Genomic DNA, 21100 nt, shown 5'->3' with positions numbered 1-21100 from the left:
TCCAATTTCAGGTTCTTGTCTATGACATCTAAATCATTAATAGAACAGATATTTTGGTCCTATTTGGCCCCTTGTGTCTACGGTCAATTGGTTCAGAACCCAAAAAAGAGATCTTATTAATTAGACTCTCAAATCTGCAAAATCTCCAAATCTCTATTTTCTTTTTCTTGCAAAACAACTGAGAATTTCTACCTTCTTAAGGCCTATTTCCAGTGTTCTAATCCACCCCCCTGACTATTCCACAGATGTAAAACCAGACAGGTTAAGTTTTTTCTTTATTCCTTCATACTTTCATTCAGTCTACATCAAACCCCATACTGATTTTCTTACTGGGGTCCACATGGACTGCAAGGGCCCATGAATGTCTAAAACACAGGAGCAGATGTAATCTTTCTAGAAAATAAGACAAAACTTTTCACTGATTCCCAGAGTTCTATAACATAAAAATATTCTAATAAGACACTGAGTTTTGAATAGAGAGCATAGTGGGTGCTCAACCGATCCCTACTTCTAATTTAGAATTCTCTTCCAGCTTTTGCTGTCTTTCCTGAAGACACGTTCTTCATCATCTTCTCCAAGAAACAGATGTCTAGATGTTTTCACCTGAGATTACAGACATTTTGATTCCTGTTATTAAGACTCTTTCTGGGTTCACCAGTCTATTACTATCATAATTTTTTCAAGTTTTTCCTTTATTATTTCTCGATTAAAAACTGTTATTTCTAAAATGTACACATTAGAATAGGTCAGGGTCGGCCAAAAATCATGTGTGATATTATAGACCAATTTTCCCCATAATGTCAAATTGCTGTTTCTAATGTCTAAAAGCTGAGGACATGCTGCTCCTGGTTCAGAACACTTGATCGGGAAGTGAGCCAATCACCAAATGCCAGAAGCAGAGAGGTGAACTTGTGATCCTTGGGGCGGTGTCAGTTGGCAACCCTGGGCATTAGCAGGCACTGCTTCCCACTGACACCAATGGTTCCTGTCCCACCTGGTGGGTGATTGTGAAATGCAGTCATGAAGGCAGAGCAGGTACTCTCAGGGCATCTGTGCTAGTCAAGGTTCGCAGAGAAACAGAATTGACATATAGAAAGAAATTTTATCAGGAAGAGATTTCTAGCATATAGAAAGAAATTTGTTACAAGGAATTGGCTCAAGCGATTATGGAGGCTGAGAAGTCTCACCACCTGTTGTCTGCAAGCTGGAGACCCAGGAGAGCCAGTGACATAGTTCCTGTCTGAGTCCCAAGGTCTGAGAACCAGAGCCCTGGTGATGAAGTCCCAGTGGAAAGGCAGGAGGTCAACATCTTAGCCTAAGCAGTCAGTCAGAGAGAGCGAATTCTCGATTCTTCACCTTTATATTCTATTTAGGCCCTCGGTGGACTGGAAGAGGCCGCTCACAGGGCGAGGGCGACCCTCTTTACTCAGTCTAACCATTCAAATACAATCTCATCAGGAAAAGCCCTCATAGACACACCCAGAAATAATGTTAACCAATATCTGGGTGCCCTATCACCTAGTCAAATTGATACATAAAATTAACCATCACAGCATCTCTTTAGAGGGAAAGCTCCACGTTATCAAGGACAGTTCACCTGAGTCCAAGTGTCCTGAAATAAGCTTGGACCTTGCTTGTTTTTTATTTACTTGAGGGCTCAACTCTTAAGAAGGCAAATAACCAATTAATTTCTAATCAAAGTGTTATGCGCTTGTTAGCAAGAGTGAGAAATAGCAGTTCAGTTTGCGCCCCAGAGGAACAAGTTGGGAACACTACTCTGAATATGATAGGGAGGCTGCACTAGCCCTGGATAGAGACTTAACTAATGTGCCAGCATCAGTGCCTGAGAGGACTAAGTAGAAGCTGGAAGGAGGAGAGAGAGGTCAGTCTCTCCTGAAGGGTTCTGTGAGTCATTAGCCTATGTAGATCAGTGACCTGGCTCTTCCAAGACAACATTTTCTGCTTGTTCAAAATACACACACACACACATACACACACACACACACACACACACACACACATGCACACACACGCACATGCACACATCAAGCTTTAGCTCTCAGAAATGGCATAGTACTGTATAATGAAGGAAAAATTATAATTTATCAAAGCATGTGTATGTGTGTATATACACATATATACATGCTACTCCACTACTGAAATAGTAATCTAAATATACATTTGCTGATTCTTTAGTCCTTTCCAAATCAACAGAGTAGGGCTTGGTTTTTATAAATAGAAATAGTCTCGTTTACCCTTATCTTATTTAATGATTCAAATTAATTTTAGAGTTTTGTTGCTCTAAACCTTTTTTTATTGTGTTTGGAACTAACTTTCTGACTTGTACTCCAGGAAATTAGAGCGCGAAATCGGGTTTAGTTTGGAACACCAGAGAATATTCACGTTAGTTAAAATTATAGAGGTGCTATAGCACAACCTCATTAAAAACTCAAGTTCTAAGAGGGTAATAAGTTCACACAGCTCGTCAGTAGACATCTGGGAATCTTAAGTCACCCCCAGACTAGGCAAAGTGTTAAAAATACTTAACTGGTAAGGAATTGGCAATAGCAGGGTGTGGAAGCCACGGATGAGTGGTGCCAATGTGTGCCATCTGGGTATCATCCATGACCTAGATAGGTGCATTTTCAGCATCATAGAACCACTCCTCCACCATCTCCCCACTAGGAGGCACTCTACAGCTACAGCGGCAGATCAGGTTGCTCACTATTATTTGGTTCCTAGAGAACTTTACATCTGGACCAGTTTTCTCTGGATGTTTAAAGGGGGATTAAAGAGATGGAGGATTTAACCTAGATTGCCTAAGTAAAGTGTTCCAAGGAATTCCTTAGTTAGACTGTCATTTGTTTAGTCCCAACTCCCTGGTATAAGACTAAGACTTCCTCTACTTGGTTCAATTCTTTCTCATAATTACCTCCCACACCATTTTATAAATTAAGATCCCACAGCACAAAAATCCTAGTGGGTTAATCCAGACATCAGGATGCCCAATTATTCTTTTCAGTGCCTACACTATTCCCTCTAAGGGTATGTAATAAAATATTATTTGATTTAGTACAAAGAACAAAAATAAACAGCTCAAGATTCTCTCCTTTTTCTTTTCAACGTTCCATTTCTATTTTTGTACCCTCTCTCCCAAAAAAGTTTTTTTTCGGAAAAGATAAAGTTAATAACCATGTCGAGCACCTATTTAGAGGAACTTTGTGCCACCAGCTCTGCTGGGCTAATGAAGGGTAACTGCTGTCACCCGCAGACCTGTGGCTCTGGTATTAGCAAGTCATCAGCTGATGCTTCCCACAGCATGACAACTTTCTTCTCTCAAGGATTTCCCCAGGGAATCTATAGTGGCACTTGAAAAGTAAATAATTAAGAGCAATAAATAGCACGATTCCCTAGAGAAATATAAATTAATCATAATAATAACTGCAGGCTGGCTCTAGAAGGGCTGTTTTTATTATGTGCAAGCATTTTCTAAATCTGCTCAAATATGTTTAAAATCATTGATTTGAAAGACCGTTATTCCCTCAAACCAAACTGAGTCACTGATTAATGATTTTTTAAAAGGCCAAAGTATCAAATGTGGCACTGGTCTGATCACTTGCTCTCTTCCATAGAATTAGTTCTCAAAATATTTTTATCTAACTACACTGTCAAGATCCTACATCAGCACTGGTCATTCTTCAGGCTCACATCTGAAGGCTGGAAGAACAGTGTGGCTCAGAGGAATGAAGTAAATGGCATAACTCAGAGATCTGGATTATAACTCAGTTACCAGTTGAATCCCCATATGAAAGCAATAACCTGCTGAGGTTCAGTTCTAGCATTTAAAATTCTGGAACTAACCCATGCTATATCACATGGCATTGTGAGACTCTGAGGAGATGTTATGTATAAAATTATTTTTGAACGACAAAACACTAAACAACTAGTTAAGTAGATTGTATTATTATTTCTCCTGCTTATATCCATTGTGTTCCTCAAATGTCACTACATCACTTTTGGAACGTAATTTTTCTCATCTTTCAGATCTTCTCTAGAAGTCTCCTCAGTGATTCCTAGTAGTTTTAGAGTCTCTATTTGGAGAGTATTTTTTTTTATATCAAAGACATTATTTTTATTTTTTTATTAAAAATTATTGGGGTGACATTGATTAATAAAATTAAATGTTTTAAGTGTACAATTCAGTAGTATGTCATATATATATATATATATATATATATATATATATATATATATATATATATACCGTTAGATTTCCTTCTGTCACCAAATATTTGGCCACTTTTACCCCTATCTACGTGCCCTCTCCTCTGCTTCCCTCTGGCAACCACTGATCTACAGTTCGTGTCCATGAGTCTCTGTTTGTCTGTCATGTTTGTTTATTCTTTTAGTTTTATATCCCATGTATGAGTAAAATCGTATGGTTTTCAACTTTTTTCTGTCTGACTTACTTTGCATAGCATATTTATACTTTAATTATGGCACTTGACCATGCTATATTTTATTTATGGATTTACATGCCTGCATCTTTCAAGTTGTTAATAGTCATCTCTATATCCCCCTGGGCCTGGTTCTAGAACTGTGTCTAATACGGGATAGTTTTTGACTGCACCAATGAATGGTGAGTCAAGTTAGGAGTTTTAGTTTTAAAAGGATTGATTGGCCTTACTATATTGCATTCTTAACAACAACAAGTTATTTTATGATTGAATCACTTTTACCTTCAAAATATATTATGTACTTTTCTTATTTGGAGAGTTTTTATATACATAGATCTTATCCTCTTGTCTTGGTGAGATAATGGCCTGGATTTGGAATGCAGGTAATATGCAACTTTGGGATACTTCAGAGGACAGTTATCAAGAAAGAGTGAGCATGGTTTCCTAATCATTCTTGTTTTAGACTCTACAAGTGAAACTTTAAAAATGCCTTTCTCTGTATGTCCTGGGGACTAGCTCCCTCGAGCAATCATTCTAGTCTGTGCTTAAAATGTTACTCCTTTTTCTCTGTTATATCACTTGGGGTTTGTTAGATTTTTATGACCTAGTTACCATGCAAATCAGCCCTCTTCTGCACATAGTTCCTGTAACAGTAGTTAGACCTGGGTAACATTTTATTGTCCCCTTTACCTAGGTCAGAGCTGAACTTTAAGCTCTCAAGGTCTCATTTTCCTCTTTATACCTGTCAAGCTTATCTTCTAATATCTATGTTTCACTTAAGGTTCTCTCTTTCTCTTCTTGTTCATCATCCTTTTAAAATTTTATTTCATTTCCTTCATTACTTTTATTATGTTAGTAGGACCGAATAAGACTTTTTATTTCCTATTTGAAAATCTATTTTCAGATTATTAAACTCTTTATTGACTTTCTAGGCATATCTGACCCTCAAAAATAGAGAATGCCTGAAAAGACCTTTTTCATTATCTTCCTGGCTTCCGAGTCTGCAATAACTTTATTAATTCATTTATATCTATTGAAAACTATGGCACATTTTCTATCATAATAAGGGCTTCAAAATCCTTTTGTTATTTCATTATGAAAATCTACCACACTTCTTTGGTTGGATCCAGAGTTGGCTCTCTGAAACATTAGCCAAGAATAGAGATTCCATCATTAAGAAATCCAGAGCCAATCTGAAACAATGTCACAGGGAATAACCCAAGTTTATGAATAAGTCACATTAATCCAAACTTAGCCTAGAGCCCTCTAGACCTCTCCTGGGTTAGAATTCAAAGTGGAATTTAGACAGTCCAGAGCTGCCTATTTAGACCTGGCAGGTAAAATGAAAATCTCATACCCCATGAGTGCTCTGTAAAATATGCAGAACTTAGATCCTTGACATTTAAAGCTCCTACTAGCCACCTGGCTAGAAAACGCTATTGATGCAGCAAATACTGCTTGTCCAACCAAAAGATTTAAAAGATCTAATCCCATCTCAGCTTTCTTGCAATACCGAGCCAAACTGAAGCAGCCAATACTTTAAAACCTAAACTTGTCCTGGTCACACAAGTTAAAAGCCCATCTCACCAACCCCCAACTCTGCCCACAATTATAAAAACAAGCAGCATAACACAATACAGACACCTGAAGCCACCAAATTCAACACAAAACAACAAAACTGGCCTAACCCATTCCAAATTCTCAATCTCTGAGTGTTACTTTTCTCCCCAAATTCTACTCCTTGTTTATTTCTCAAGATCCTCAGCCCAGGTAACTGATGTTGGGACCTGGGAAGAGTCTCTTAAGGATATCTGTTTCTCATCTCCCTACGAAGGTTGCACCTACCTCTGAAATTGAGACAGCTAGAAGAAGCAGAGCATAAGGTATGCTCTTTGCAGTTGAACACACTGCAACAAGAAAGGGAAAAGGAAAGACTGAGTTGGGGTGATAGGGGAGGGAGAAGGTACTCAGATTCTCCCCTCAAACTCTCTAATCAGAAAAATCAATTCTCTTGACCTAGGTAGGGTGGAATAAAAAACATAAAGTGAGCTATCTCTCTTCATGGAAACCAGAAGTGCATAATAAGTACTCCTCCAACTTTGATCATTGATTTAGATAACGTGAACTATTTAGTGATTTTTCCCTAGGCACAGAGAAAGCAGAGGATGGGTTTCATACAAGATTCTGACTTTCCTAGAAACCATGGTTGAGGAAGAGGTTGTTTTTTGTTTTTTGAGATCTTTGTGGTCCAAACTTAAATACAGGTTGATGTATTACTATAATAATATGTAAAGATGATTCTCAAAAGTGACTTAACAATAGCAAAACTACTGGAAATTTGGGGTGCTGTGAATAGTAATTAATGATTATTTTCATCATTATGAATTATTTATGACATTTGAAATATAAATTTGAAGATTGTAATAGGGCGGTATAACAAAATTTTAAAAAGATAATTTTTGTAATATTTAATATGAAAATGATTTTTATTAAGTCAATTAAGAAATAGATTAGCATGGATGGGAGTTGCATCTACAAGTGAGTATATGATGAAAAATTACTGCCAAAGAACTTAAACAGAACTGTAATTCCAAGGACATTTCCTTATAGAAAGGCTTTTGTGGGTTACCAAATTTCCTGAGAACTACAAAAAATTACTTGATATAGATCCCTGGCCAAAAGAGCACTAATTAATAAATGGCCCCAAGAGATTCTATCAAAGCTGAGATGGTAGAACATTAATACAGATTAAGATCTTCAAGAAAGCCACTCCTGAGTTCTGCATAAACAAAACTCCACAAGGGCAGTACATCAAAAACACAGGTGTCTCTTATTCTCTTCTTACTAGATCCAGCACCTTGGGTAAGGTCTCCAGCCAATGTTAACACTGGTGACTTTCAACTGAACCATGTACCTGTAGTTGGCGATGCAATTTTGTGACAACAGTATTAAAAATGGGAATGTAACATTGCAAAAATATACAATTGTTTAATTTGGCAGAGGATCTTCTTGGCAGGCAGCTGTCACTGATTTTTGAGCCATACCTCTGGAGTACTTCTCAGAACAGTAAAAAGAAAAAAGAAATACTTTTGATCCAGGCAACACATTTTCTCAAGTGGAGGCTTTCTTACTAGAATAGAATAGAAACATTTTTGTAATTAAGAATCTTCGAGGCGTTAAAAAGTGTGTTAACCACAAACAAGGGTATCATGTACGTCATGGGCATTGGGACACAGCATTTGCGGTTACTTCTGTAGTTGCGTGTAGGTCGAGGTTAACCTAGTGCAATTTTCCAACAACAAACCACTTTTTCCAGGCCCTATGTATCTATCCCTTGCCAGTTCCCCAGTTATTTAATTCTATAGATCCCTAATAAGGATCTTTGGTGAGTTTTTTTTTTGTTTTTTTTGTTTGTTTGTTTGTTTGTTTTTAAGAATGCACTTTGAAGGATAAAGGAAGAAAACTTAAATATTCCTTTTGGTAGTTACAAACATATATATTATGGCATTTTCTCAGCTTAAGCTCTATGAAGTTATACAATATTCTTCCTTCATTGAAGAGAAGCAGAAAATTATTAATGCTTTCATTGTTTCTTTTTCTACAGGTAATAAATCCATCCAGGAAAGGAATTACCTCTTTTCAAATAAGAACGAAAATAAGAACTTAAATTTTAAGAAGGCTCAGGGAACGAATGAAAATGGAAACTATGTGTTGTGAGAATCTGATATCAATGGATAATACTCTTCCTGAATTTAATGAAGCCCAGACTTGTATATCAGAACATTTTACTTTTTCGGTACAGGAGTAGATAGTCTGTTTTTAAAAAAAAAAAGTCAAATTGAGACAGGTATATTATAAGACAAAGGGGAAAAAGGAAGGAAAAAAATATATCATTTCACTGCTTTCCTTACCTTAGAATATCTACTCACCCATCCACCTTTCTGTTTTAGAGCAAATCTGCTTTATTGGGTTTTTACCAACTTGACAACTGAAGGTTTTAAGGCAGTTTTCTGTCTGGCAAGCCTCCCCCATGTGGTGATAGGTGCTCCTCTGCCCATCTCTCCCTACCCCCTCTCCTTTCACCAGCCCAATTCTGTCCTTTCTACCTTCTCCCACTACCAGCACCCCCAGCTTTGCTCTCATGCCCTTAGGAGAACATAGAGCCCAGGGGAATTTCACAAATCCCTAAGGAACTCAGGCTTGACATCCAAGTCACTTCCGGTTCTGACAGGTCTTTCAGAGTAGCTACGAAATGGAGCAAATGGACTTTTTAGGCCTCATCCAGAAGGCTATCTATGAGTTACAGCCTTTGAGTGCTGATAAACACTTAGAACAGAGCTCTTTCATATAACGGCAATAATTTGTTTGCACCTATATCATTTGCCTCTATGGAAGAGGTCTGTAGATGAACTAGGAAAGAACCAACTGAGTCAAGTAAAAATGTGTATTAAAGCTGTTACACATTAATATTAAAACACAATAAACTAGAGATGAGTAGAAAGAGTTCGAAATCCTCACTCCCCAGGCGCTGTCAGATATTCGATGCTAGGCTAAGGTAAAATAGTTTGAATGCCAAGATATCTGCATTTAGACTTCTCCCCATTTTTTTCTTAGAAAACATTTTTTTCTTCTATAGAGGACAATCAGGTGATGGCCTGAAGGGAGGGGGGTTGGAGGACTGGGAGAAGTGGGGAAAGGGTTAAAGAAGTACAAATTAGTAGTTGATAGATGACAACGTGGATGGGGAGCACAGCATAGGGAAGGCAGACAGCACTAATGAGCCAGAAGAGAAAAAGAACAATTAGGGGAATCATTTTATAAACTATATAAATATCTAACCAATGTGCTGTATACTTGAAACTAATAAAATAAAATAAAATATTTTTTCTAGGCTATTTTTTACTATCTTTGTTCCAGTAGGTCTTTAATGATCTTGAAAGAAACACAACCTCCTTCTATTATATAAATATTAAGCAACTTTGGGTTTGATGAAGTGTGATGCCAATTTTCATTTTACAAATTGTTGTTTATCATCAATAAACGAGAGGATAGATGAGAGCTTAAGGAAATGCACATCACATATCAAGCCCCCCGTCTCATTGTATACAGTTTATTCTGTGTGGATCTGGTTCGAGCAGGTACATGTGATGTTTGAGACACCACATTGCAACTTCCTGTGGAGCCCCCACTTTCCCAGCATCAGCACTTTGTCCTTTTGAGGTTAACCTAGAAGACAACAAAAGCCATACAGATTGGTAGGATACAAATTCTGGCCTCCCAAAATGGGGAGTCTCATAATTTTTTTCATGACTTTCCTTAATATTTTTTGTTATGATTTTTGAGCCCCTGAGATCCCAGTCTCTGTTTCCAAATATGTCAATAGTTTCTTCAACCTCTTTATGGTTGTTTACTTGTATGTGGTTGATGACAATCTGCTCTATCAGATGCTACTGACCACCGCCACCCACTTCTTGAATGCTTTCTGTCTTGGCATTCCAAGGTCCTGCCCCTGTAGTGGGCAGATCAGCTCATCACCCTCAGTTCCCCTGAGTTTGTAAGCAGAGTAAGTGACAATTAATGCAGTGTGACCCCAGGTACACCATAAAATCTCCCTGTGAGTCACCTTCTTAGTTCTCTCTTCCTAGATTCATCCTCTTTACTGAGACAACTACTCTAGAGAAGCTCTTACTTAGATTTAAAAGATATATAGCAGCAGAGATGTGAAATCTATGAACATGTACCGAGATAGCAAAAGCTTGATAACAGTGGCAAAGACCCTCCCCCATTATTAGTTCTTCCTCTCCTTGAATCCATACAAACCTTTTGTGAGCATCACTGCCTGCTGCTGACCCCTTCTCCTCCATTGTAGGATGCTGGGCTTCCTCTTCAGTCTCTGACCAATTTAAGGCAAATGAATATTCTGCTTTGGAAAGGATTCTAACTCCCAATCTAGGACACACTTTCAGGGTCCATTCTATAAGTTTCTTTCTCATTCAAAAAAATAAAATATTGTGTGGATGAGTGAAAACAATCTTGATAAAAGCGTACAAGATGACAAGTATTAATTGTGTTAAACCAACATCTTGAGACATCAAACAGCATGCATGCCTTGCTTCTTTTCCCTAATTCACTTATTCTTTCCTCCCATTCAGACAGGAAACCATGGGCAAGCATTTGCTCAAAGGAGAGTGTATTTCATTCGATTATACTATAACTTTATGCTAATAATAGGACAAGAGATTCAATCTCTGGGAACTAAGAGTGAGGGAAAGAGAAGTAAGGCAGGGGAGGATAAGAGGCAATACAAGTGATTGTTTACCATGTTGGCCTCTGCTTCACAAGTCATAAAAAGACACAAGCGTTTCTGCTCAACCATGCAAGATGACTTCAGACAGGCTTTGCAAAGAAGCCATAATTCAGAATAGTCTGTCAGGAGGCTAAAGGAAACAGAAGTACTATGCCCTTGAATTTTCATAGAGATTTTCCCCCCTCACTCTAGATGCACATGTCTTACAAGAAATAGGGAATGTCTTCTGGGCTCTACTATTTACCTACCTAGATCTCTCCTGTCTAATTTCTCCCATTGGACAAGATTTTCACAAGGAATTAACTTCATACTCACAGTTGCAACATCTAGCTCTTTCCCTTTGATATCATCTTGCAGTTAGATTCCATACTCTGAAGTATGCTGTAGTGTTAAATACAAGTTTGCAGGTGGTCAGATCTGTATCTACAAACGGATGTCAAATAATTGTCTATTTATGCTAGTAAAGACATTACATCTAGAGGAGCGACTATAATTCAAGTCACCAGCTAATTAATTTGGAATAATTCATTGCTAATCCCACCTCTTCTCTGCAGATCGCATAAGTGGGTAAAATGAGCATATGATGACAATCACCACCCCTTCACTTTACCCTTCCATATCTTTGCAATTTTTATATTGGAGGAGGGGAAAGAGGACTTTAGAAAGTTCCATTTAACCCTTGCTACCACAGTATCCTAAATTTCATGGGACAAGCAGCTAAGATAAGAATTCTGCAAGCTGACGAGCGTAATTATTTATTGTATACCTGGAACTGAAGAAATAACCACAGGATATTTTGATGGACCCCTTCAGTCTACTTTAGAATGCTTCTCACTTTACAGATGAAAAAACGGAGTGAAAATTACTTGTCTAAGTCCAAACAGCTAGTGGCAGTTGGTACAAGGTCCCATGTTAGTTCCTTCCAGGACAAGGCTATTAAAAACCACTGCAAAGTGATTTCTGTAATGTAAAATAGTCCTTCCTGCAGAGTATTTATGAACTGTGTTGTGTTTCCAACTGTTTCAAAGTCTTTGTCCTGTCCCTGAGAAATAAAATCTCTTCACAGCTGTGGCTCACAGAAACTAGAATAGTTCAGAACAGAATATCCCTTTCATTTATTATGTACTTGAAAAACAGCTTAACATTATCACTAAAGTCATCAGTAATTTGTTTAGACTGCATCACTTTAGCACTTCTGAAGTTAAAGCATTCTTCTTTGTCACTTCTCTGCTCTAACACATAGTCATTTCAGTCATCACAGGGGCAATTGGATGTGATCCTCCCTTTAGGTGCAGCTAATACATCATCAGATTTTGGAAGTCATGAGTTTGATGGTGCATGTCAAAGCTTAAATTAAGCTGGTTTCTAGAGCTGAATGATATTTTAAGCTTGTAAAAAGAAAACATATTCTGTTCTTTATCTCGGTGTACGTTAGGCATTTTACAGAGCTCTTTTCTGTTATTGGCCTAAGTTAACTTTATAATTTCAATTGAATATTATTTGTTCACAGATATCTAGATCCACATCAAGTTTTTGTTCCAATAAATTCATACTAATAAAAGAGATGAGAGGCTGAAAAAGCAAGAGCCACAACCACTGAGGTATATGTCTGAAGCGAAGAACAGCTCCTAAGGCATAAAGGAGATGTCACAATGACATTGACTCATGCTTTATGCCTGGAGCTGACTAGCTTCCAACCAAGCCCCAGAACCATGTGACCCTGGCCTGTCCTCTGTGAGTCTCTTCTCAGACCTAAAAGATGGAAATTTTAGCTTAGTTTTTACTAAAGCCATACCAGTTCCTTATATCTCAGGAATAACGAGTTCGTGAAGATGCCAGAGAGATAGAAACAAGTCTGTTATTTGTTATTTTTATCTTAATTGCCTCAAAATAGCTTTATTCATTTTACGATCTCTTAAGTACATTTAAGTGCTACATGTACACAAATGACAGCAGGAGAAATATGAAGTAGAAAAAAGATCAGAGAGTCAAGATAAGAAGTTAGGTATAATTCCCATGTGGAACAAACTTCGGGATGAAGAGAAACATCAGTCTCTGACTCCACAATCTTGTGATTAACAGTTTGAACTTTCAACATGTTTATGTATGCTTTATGTTATTTGTCTCTTGTTGCTCCAAGAGTTACCCTAGGACAGTGTTTCTCAAACTTTAAGGTGTATGTAACTGACTTGGGGATCTCGTTGGAAAGCAGAATCTGATTTAGTAATCCAGAGTGGGGCCTAAGATGCTGCACAAGCTGTCAGATGTTGCTAATGCTGCTGGTCACAGATCTCAGCCCACTCCTTGAACAGTGAAATAGAGGACAAGCTCCTGGAGAACTGGAAGATGCTTTACCCACTGCTGTTGGCCCCAATACCAACAAATAGCTCACCAGACATTGCTCACCACCCTCTTACATTGTGACCATGCCCCACTCCCAGGCCTCATGACTATAACTGCTTATTGGGTCTGTCCAGCTGGCCATCAAGTTCTGCCAACTCTGCCTCCTAAATCTCTCTCACACGTGCCCGTGTTTTGCCTCGATACTACATAAAATTTTCCTGATTGATCTTCTTACCTCTAGTCTCTAATCCATCTTCTCCATTTCTGCCAGATGGATAATCCAGAAACAGAATACTCACTGTCTCAAAGAAAAAAGTCTGGCCCCTACCACCATAACATACAAGTCATCATCACTTTCCAGTTGATGTTCAACCTTCCAGGCCGATACCTCACCACTTCCACACATGAATCCTGGGCTCTTGCCATACAAAATAGGTCACGGTTCCCAGAAGGGACTGTGTTCTTCCTCGTGCCCCGCCCCCCACCTTCTGCCTCGAGCATGCCGATTTTCTCTCTGGAAGGTCCTGCTCCTCCTCATCCCTTCTCTTATGTAAAACACTTTCTTTTTTCAATACCCAGCTGAAACATCACCTGCTTTCTGAGGCTTTTCTGAATTCCATTCTGCTTTCATGCACAGTTGTCTGTTCTCTCTGGTATGCCTACACCAAGCCATTTGTGCTCTCTGGAGTGTACATTTTACAATGTTTTTCAGATTCCTTTACCTCGCTGTCTCTCCTCACTCAAACTGGGAGTTCCTCGGGATAGAAACTGTCTTATTCATCTTTCCCCCCACTAATATATAAAGCGATGCTTGATATGCATTGGGTTTACATGAATAAATGGGGAATAACACAACTGTATAAGTATGTTCCAATAACTTCCAATTATCAGAATGCCTAGGTGCTGGTGGCCCTAGGGAAACCCACTTCCCTACCACAAATTTCCTCATAACACTTCACCTGATCTCCAGAGTTGGGAACATCCCAAATAGGGAGGAGTTGAGGGAGTATAAAAAAAGATGATGGGGCCCACGAAGCCTCAGTATTTGCCTGAATATTTAGGTCTCACTTGGAAATGTCCAGGAAGGATAATTTTAAAGATGGCTTACTAATTTTTTTTTTTTTTTAGGAGAGGACATCTGGTAATAAATAAATGAATTTCAAAGCTGAAAGGTAAAAAAAATTTTTTTTGTTCTTTTTTGGCTAAGCACAATATCTGAAACATTCATGTGGGATGTGGGAGGCATTTCATAGGACTTATTTATGACTAATGACTATTCTCTCCTCTAGGAAAGGCATGAGGCATGTGGAGCGGGTTTAAGCTCCTCCAAACCCCTCATTTATCAGCTGGGTTTTAACTCCCACCCTCCTGATGGAGTCTCCTCCTATCTTTGGGCTCAGCAGAATGGAGTCTGCGCTGAGTGCATTGCTACAGCTTTTCCATGGTGGACGTGCATGAATTCCTGCAGAGAGCCCTCCCTTTACACTCGGTACCCAGTTGGTTTCTTTTCCTGGAGGGCCTGTGCTGGATGAGAAATTTGCCTTGAGAAATCCTGGCATTTGCTTGGGTGTTCCCACTTGCTCCCTACCTCCCAAAATCCAAACCAAAAAAAACACCTTTTCTGAAACAGACAGCATTGAAGTGCAATTTATTTTCAATGCTGTTTAAGTGAATAGGTTTTTTATCTTTATACCAATTAAGTTATTAAGAAATGGAAAATGACTTAGGGACCCTAACTGAGTTTCCTTATTTTGCTCATGAAGAAACCAAGACCTAGCAAAAGGGAGGAAATGGAGGGAGGCAACCCTAGATAACCCTAGATGGTGACAGAGTTGGGACTACATTTTCTGAGTGCTGGGCCAATTTGATCACTAACACATAGTACCTGCTTATTAACTGTACATTTTATCAAACTTTATGGACTTAGGAATCAAAAGACCTGAGCTCAGGTCCCTTATCTACCAATGTCTAGTTTTTCCTGATAAGATGCTGACTAAATCCATATTGTCATCTGTAGAACAGGTAATACAATAGTTACTTCTATCATGAGGCTGTTATAAGAAACAAATGTATTATGAATGAGAAAGTACTTTATAAGGACTAAGACATAGAGACATTAATTACTGCTCTTGCTTTCTAAAAATTAGTTTGCCAATTTTTTGCATATAGAATTTAATAGAATTTTTTGTCACCCACAAAATTAAGACAAACTGATTTTAAAAGTACTTTAAAAGCACATGTGTGAACTATATAAGATGAAGGAATTTTTTTGAAGGAATTTTTTTGAGCTGTAAATTTGTCTTTAGTATTTCTTTTTTGCAGCTGGTTATATCCCAGCACACCTCTTAATCGGTCTTGAGTATGCCGAATTCGTTTTGAGAATTAGCCAGGACGTTTCAATCACTAGGTCTCACCATTTTATCCTGTTATGTTTTCTCTTTGAGACATCTTGTGCCAAACATCAGTCTAAGATTGTTTCAAAGTAATGACTCATGAGACTTCTCCAGTAGGTTTCCTTGACCATTCAATGACTCAATGGAAGTTTATGTACCAATTGTAAGGATGATAACTAACACTTTCATAGACTCTACCACTAGCAAAGCCATAACCCACACACTCTGCAGAAACAGAGAACTTTTTTTTTTCTTTCTATTTAACAGAGAAGGCCCACTGATGTCAAGTAACTTTTTCAGGTGTCCTAGTGGCAAGTTTTGATACTAAATTCAGTATGTTTCTTCCTTCTGGCTACTCTTGAGGTTAAAAGGAGTCTTCATATCTTCCAGTATCCAATGTGTGGGCACAAATAAGGGTGGAGAAAAGGTCTGTCATTCTGAGACTTCTCACATCCCTATATTTGGTGAAAATTCTTATACAATGTGCATTTATTTTTGTAAGCTGGTAGCACAACAACACACACAACACACACTCCTCCCCCTGCTGTGATGTGTTAGCAGGAAGGAAGTAGGAGAGGTACTCCTTGGTATTTTTATCAGCCTCCATGGGGACAGGCTCAAAGTCAGAAGCTAAGGAGTTCTGTCTGTGAGTGCCAATGAATCCCATTTTAGTCACCAGATGTGGACAGCGAGAACTGAGGTTTAGATGTATTTAGTGATAATCCTTGCCAGTCGTTGCCTAGATGAAGCTCAGACCCAATCTCCAGCAACATCTTTGTATCCATCATTGTATCCATGTACCCCAGGGTCAACACAGAGAAAGCATTCATGATCTTTTATTGCTTAGACATCTAGAGCAAAGAGAACTTTTTCCCTGGGCTACTTGAAAACTCTCACAAAACATGATTTGGCTGACCTCGAGGTTTTAGAGCTCAAGTGCAACAATCAAAGTATGAGAAATTGACAGGAAGTCGGAAAATAGCTCAACTCAGATATTGTTCTTTACAATCACTTGGTTCTTTCAGCCGCCAGCACTTATCATCTCCTTTTTTGGGGTCCTCACAGAAATCACACAAGGGTTAGAAAAAGGAGTAGGAAGCCTCACTGAGGACTACATTCTCCTACAGCAAGTTAAATTATGGGTTTTTCTACCTCTCCCTTTCCTTCTATGCTATTATTTTCAGCATAAGTGGTTGGCTAACGCAGAGAAGTAACAAGAGTAAGAAAAAACATGACACAGCTCCTTGGTCATTTGTTTCTTAGGATGTCATTGCCTTCTTTCTGTGTTTGAAGAAAGTTTGGTTAGAATGGAGAGCATGACTTACCAGGATTGTCATCACCTCCACTTCATCATTCATAGATGAAGCATGCTTACCCCTGTACTGACTTTGAGTCTCACTAATCTACCATACATCCTGTAATCATGGTACCCTCTGCTGATAGCATCCTATACTTATGGGCACCTTGTGTTTATAGCCATCCTGCGTTCATGGGGCTTCTTATGCTATGTTCATGGGCACCCTGTTTTCATGGGCACACTATGTTCATGGGCATCTTATGCTCCTGGAGTATGGTGAGCACTGTATACAAATGAAGAAGGAAGTAATTGAGGACATGCATAGTGCACATATCTCCTCTTTTTTTTTTTTTTTTCATGTGCATCCTCCATTGCCGCATTGTATTTCACTTACAAAGCAAACATAAAGGTATATGTATCAAGAATTTCAGGGTGGCAACAGCAGAACATTAAATCAAGTATGGGCTTTATTGGTCACAGGGCCCTTTTAACCACTGTTCTTCATGAGACTGCTCAGGTCACAGCCCTGTGAAGCCAGCATGGAGCCTAGCAGGCTGGGCATTTGTCCTCCTGCTGATTAACTCTCATTAAAACTAGTCATGGGATCCTCACATTTTGACATCTTCTCTAAACGTCTTCCTAGTTTTAACCCATGTTCATCATAAAATTCTGCCCTATGTGAGTATCTCTGGCCCTAGCTTCAGTGCTCTTCTGGTATTCTGTGTTCTGATTCCTCTTGCAGACCTCCAGACACCCACCACCAGTGTTGGCAAGGGGACCAAAAGCAGAGAACTTCTAGGAAGGCACTTGGCAAATGCATTCCTTGTTTTGAATAGTCTATGTCGGTAGCCATTACAAGGTACTGAAGGTGTCACTTATTTTGGGAGCCATAAAGCAGCTTCTGAGATTGTGTTATCAATGGTTCAAGGAAGCAAATGGTTGATTTAATTATCACTGACCCTGGAGGGAAGGTTTGCCTCCTAAAGAAATCCTTTTAAGATAAGGGGATGTTTTACAACCCAGATAACAAGGATGTTATATGATCTTGTGTGAATGTCAGCATTCGAATGATATACCTTGTGCTTTGCTATTGTATCCCAAAACATATATAAAGGCTGAGCTAAATAAAGACAGGGCTGCGGCAGTGACTGTATGCCCTCCCGAAGCGCTTTCCTGTCTTCTCTTTTTTTCCTCAGGCTTCACCCCACTCTTCTAGGTGCTGTTCGACTTTAGCCGGCTGGCTCTGGCAATTCTAGTGTACCACCTGCTGTGCAATGCCAGAAAATAACTAAGATAAAATCTAATCACTATCTCTGTAAAGATTTACTAAGGTAACACAAACAAACTATGATTTTTAACATTTTCCCGGTACAATATACCTCTATGAAGCATCACTGAAGCAAAGTCAAGTTTAAATCTAGTACTTGACTTAGTGTCCATAACCATTACAAATAAGAAGAGTTCAATTTTTAGCATGCCACTAATGATCTGAGCTTAGCCTCTGGGAGCCTTGGTTATTCAGCTCTGTAAACCGAATCACTCATCTCACATTATTGTTTTGAGTCCAATATAACAATGACTGTGAAAGTACTTTGCAAACTCTAAAAAGCTATACAATTTGTAAGATAATATTATAATACTGATTGTAACATTAGTTTGGAAGTTAAAAATAAATCTTTAATATTAAATTGAAAAGTAAATACTCTACCCCTCAAAGTACAAGTTTCAGAGAACATAAGGAAATCACCTTTTCTGATCCTGGTTACCCACCTCATCCCTAATTTTCATATGTCCAGACAATGAAGGGAAAAACGATGTGGACATTGGAGGTAAATGACAGCTCGATGAGGTAGGCAGAGCTTGACACTTTATTGTAATTTGGTTAATTAATAGCATTTCTTCTCTGCTTAGTAATAAGCTCCACAAAAGTAGACCTTTTTTCTTGCTCTCTGCTGTATCCTTAGAGGCCAGCACAGTGCTGGGCATGCAGTAAGTGCTCAATAATTATTTTTTGAATGCATGAATGCAGGAGTAAGAGAAAGAATGACAGGATGAGTGCATGACTGAGAGATACGATGAGAGGAGGAGAGCATCGAGATGGTGCTGGAATAAGCCTGTCCTCTGACTTCCAGTTCTCATCCAAATTGTTAATTTATCCAGATGACAAGGCAAGAGTTTTTCTACTTCTTTTATCCTTCTCTTAACTTTCTATTAGAGATTAAAATTATTACAATTCCCTTCTGTCACATCATAAGAAAGAATGAGAGTTCAGAAGAATATGGTCCCCCTAGGTAATACTTTGAAACCAGTCCCCAACATTTTATATTCTTGGAAACTATCTTTGCACCTAATCATGATGGTTTGGTGCATTTTTTACCACATAATGTAGCATTTTATAGTGGAAAAACATCCCACAAGTGTAAGTAGCCAGAACCATTAATTGAATATGTAAGCTACATATATTTTTTTCCCACAAAACAATGAAAGTTCTTTTACAAGATACCAATGTGCTAAAAATATTTCATTTATTATGTTTATTTTCTTTTCTAATGATGCTGAAAGAATTTGCCTTGTAGGAGTTGATAAAACGAGTTAACTCATTCTGCACAGATAAAATGTTATTCAAAAAAAGTCGTGAAATACAATCCTTTACTCTTTGATCCTCTACTTTTTCTAAAGAATCTTTCTAAAAATCTTTCTTATTTCTGTTTTGTACTTTTTCTGTCCCCAGTGAGTTAGTAGATTTTAATCTAAATTCTTATGGGTACTTTAAAAAGTTTAAATTTTCTTTTCTTTTCATAAAGATAAATTTAGACACTCTGCCACTGCCTTAAAAATGACATGCATGTTTTACAAAATATTGACTCAAAATTCTATAACAGAAGAGGACTCGAGTAGGCCTTTAGGCCTCCAAGTGGTGGTTAAGATATAAGCACCTGTTGGAGTGTGTGTGTTTTTTCCATCATATGGTATAAGCAAATAAATACAAAATTATTTTCTAAAAAACAAGTTATTAACATAAAACAGCAGGCCCCAATAGGTTATAAAATTTGATGTCTTAGTCATTGTGACTTCTACATTCGATGTAGTAAGTTATCTCTGTTATCCAAATTCTTGTATCAATAAAAAAGTCACTATAATTGCCAGTGAATATTATGTTACATTTCAAGAGAGCAGGGCCAAGATCAGATAGTACCACCGCTTAGCAGTTAGAAATTGAGTTTCTCTTTGTTGGAATTGTTAGTACTCTTGGCCCATTATATGCATATTTGGCTCTGCATACTTTCGTTGCTCCTATTTTTCAACATTTTTATGGAAACGTAAGACGTATAGATGCTTTCAGGAGAAATCACTTTCTCTCAACAATCTCTCGGGATGGACCCAGAATTCAAATGTGCTATCAAGTTTGAGAACCACTGATAGGTAAAACAGTGTTTTTCAAACTTTAAAGTTCATATGAGTCACCTGGGATCTTATTTAAATACAAATTCCAGTTTAGTAGGTCTGGGGTAGGTCTGAGTAGTTTTCACTTTTAACAAGTTCCTGTATAAACCTGCTAGCCCACGGAACGCGCTTTGATAGCAAGGATTTAGAACAACAAATAGTATGCTCTATTCATCAATTAGTAGTTCACAATGGATTATTGAGTTAATTGCCTAGAATAACAAAGAGACACTCAAGCACACTCACAAAAAAAAAAAAAAGACAAAAATGTTGAAGAGATTTGAACTCCTTCCTGTCCTGTTATGCATAGTTGAAGGATCTAGAGCTATTTAGCTAACTGAAGACAGAACATTAAAGAAATAATAGCCAGTTTTATAAAGTTGAAGAACTATTACATAGAACCAAGATTAAATTTGTTCATTCCTCCCCCAGAGATAGAACTAAAAACAATGGATAGCATCTATAGCCATGCCACCCTGAACATGCCTGATCTTGTCTGATCTTGGAAGCTAAGCAGGGTCAGGCCTGCTTAGTACTTGGATGGGAGACCACCTAGGAATCCCAGGTGCTGTAGACATCTCTAAAAAAATAAATAAATAAATGAATAAAAGCAATGGATAGCAAAACGAACTTGGGATCAATATACAGGAGAATATAACAGCCAGAGCTCACCAAAGATTGAATAGGCTGCCTTGGGAGGAAATGAGCATTCACAACAGAAGGTGTACAAGCTCAGCTTTGGTGAGGCTTCCTCAGAAAGGACTCAAGCATAAGAAGGAAGATGGATCATTCCAGATGAAATTTAACATACCTTCCAAAACTGGGTCTTTGATCATCTGCATATGTTTTCAACACAGTG

The 21100-nt window shown here is 38.2% G+C and overlaps 1 pseudogene; it reads left to right on the top strand.

Moving 5' to 3' along the window:
- Positions 1 to 20699: 20699 nt before the first annotated feature.
- LOC118606866 lies at positions 20700 to 20818 on the top strand (annotated as a pseudogene).
- The last annotated feature ends 282 nt before the right edge of the window (positions 20819 to 21100 follow it).

Source organism: Rousettus aegyptiacus, unplaced genomic scaffold (genome assembly GCF_014176215.1).
Source record: "Rousettus aegyptiacus isolate mRouAeg1 unplaced genomic scaffold, mRouAeg1.p scaffold_m13_p_1, whole genome shotgun sequence".
In the NCBI taxonomy this organism is placed as follows: Eukaryota; Metazoa; Chordata; class Mammalia; order Chiroptera; family Pteropodidae; genus Rousettus; species Rousettus aegyptiacus.
Note: the sequence above shows the minus strand (reverse complement) of the source record. Positions and strands in the feature narration are given on the sequence as shown.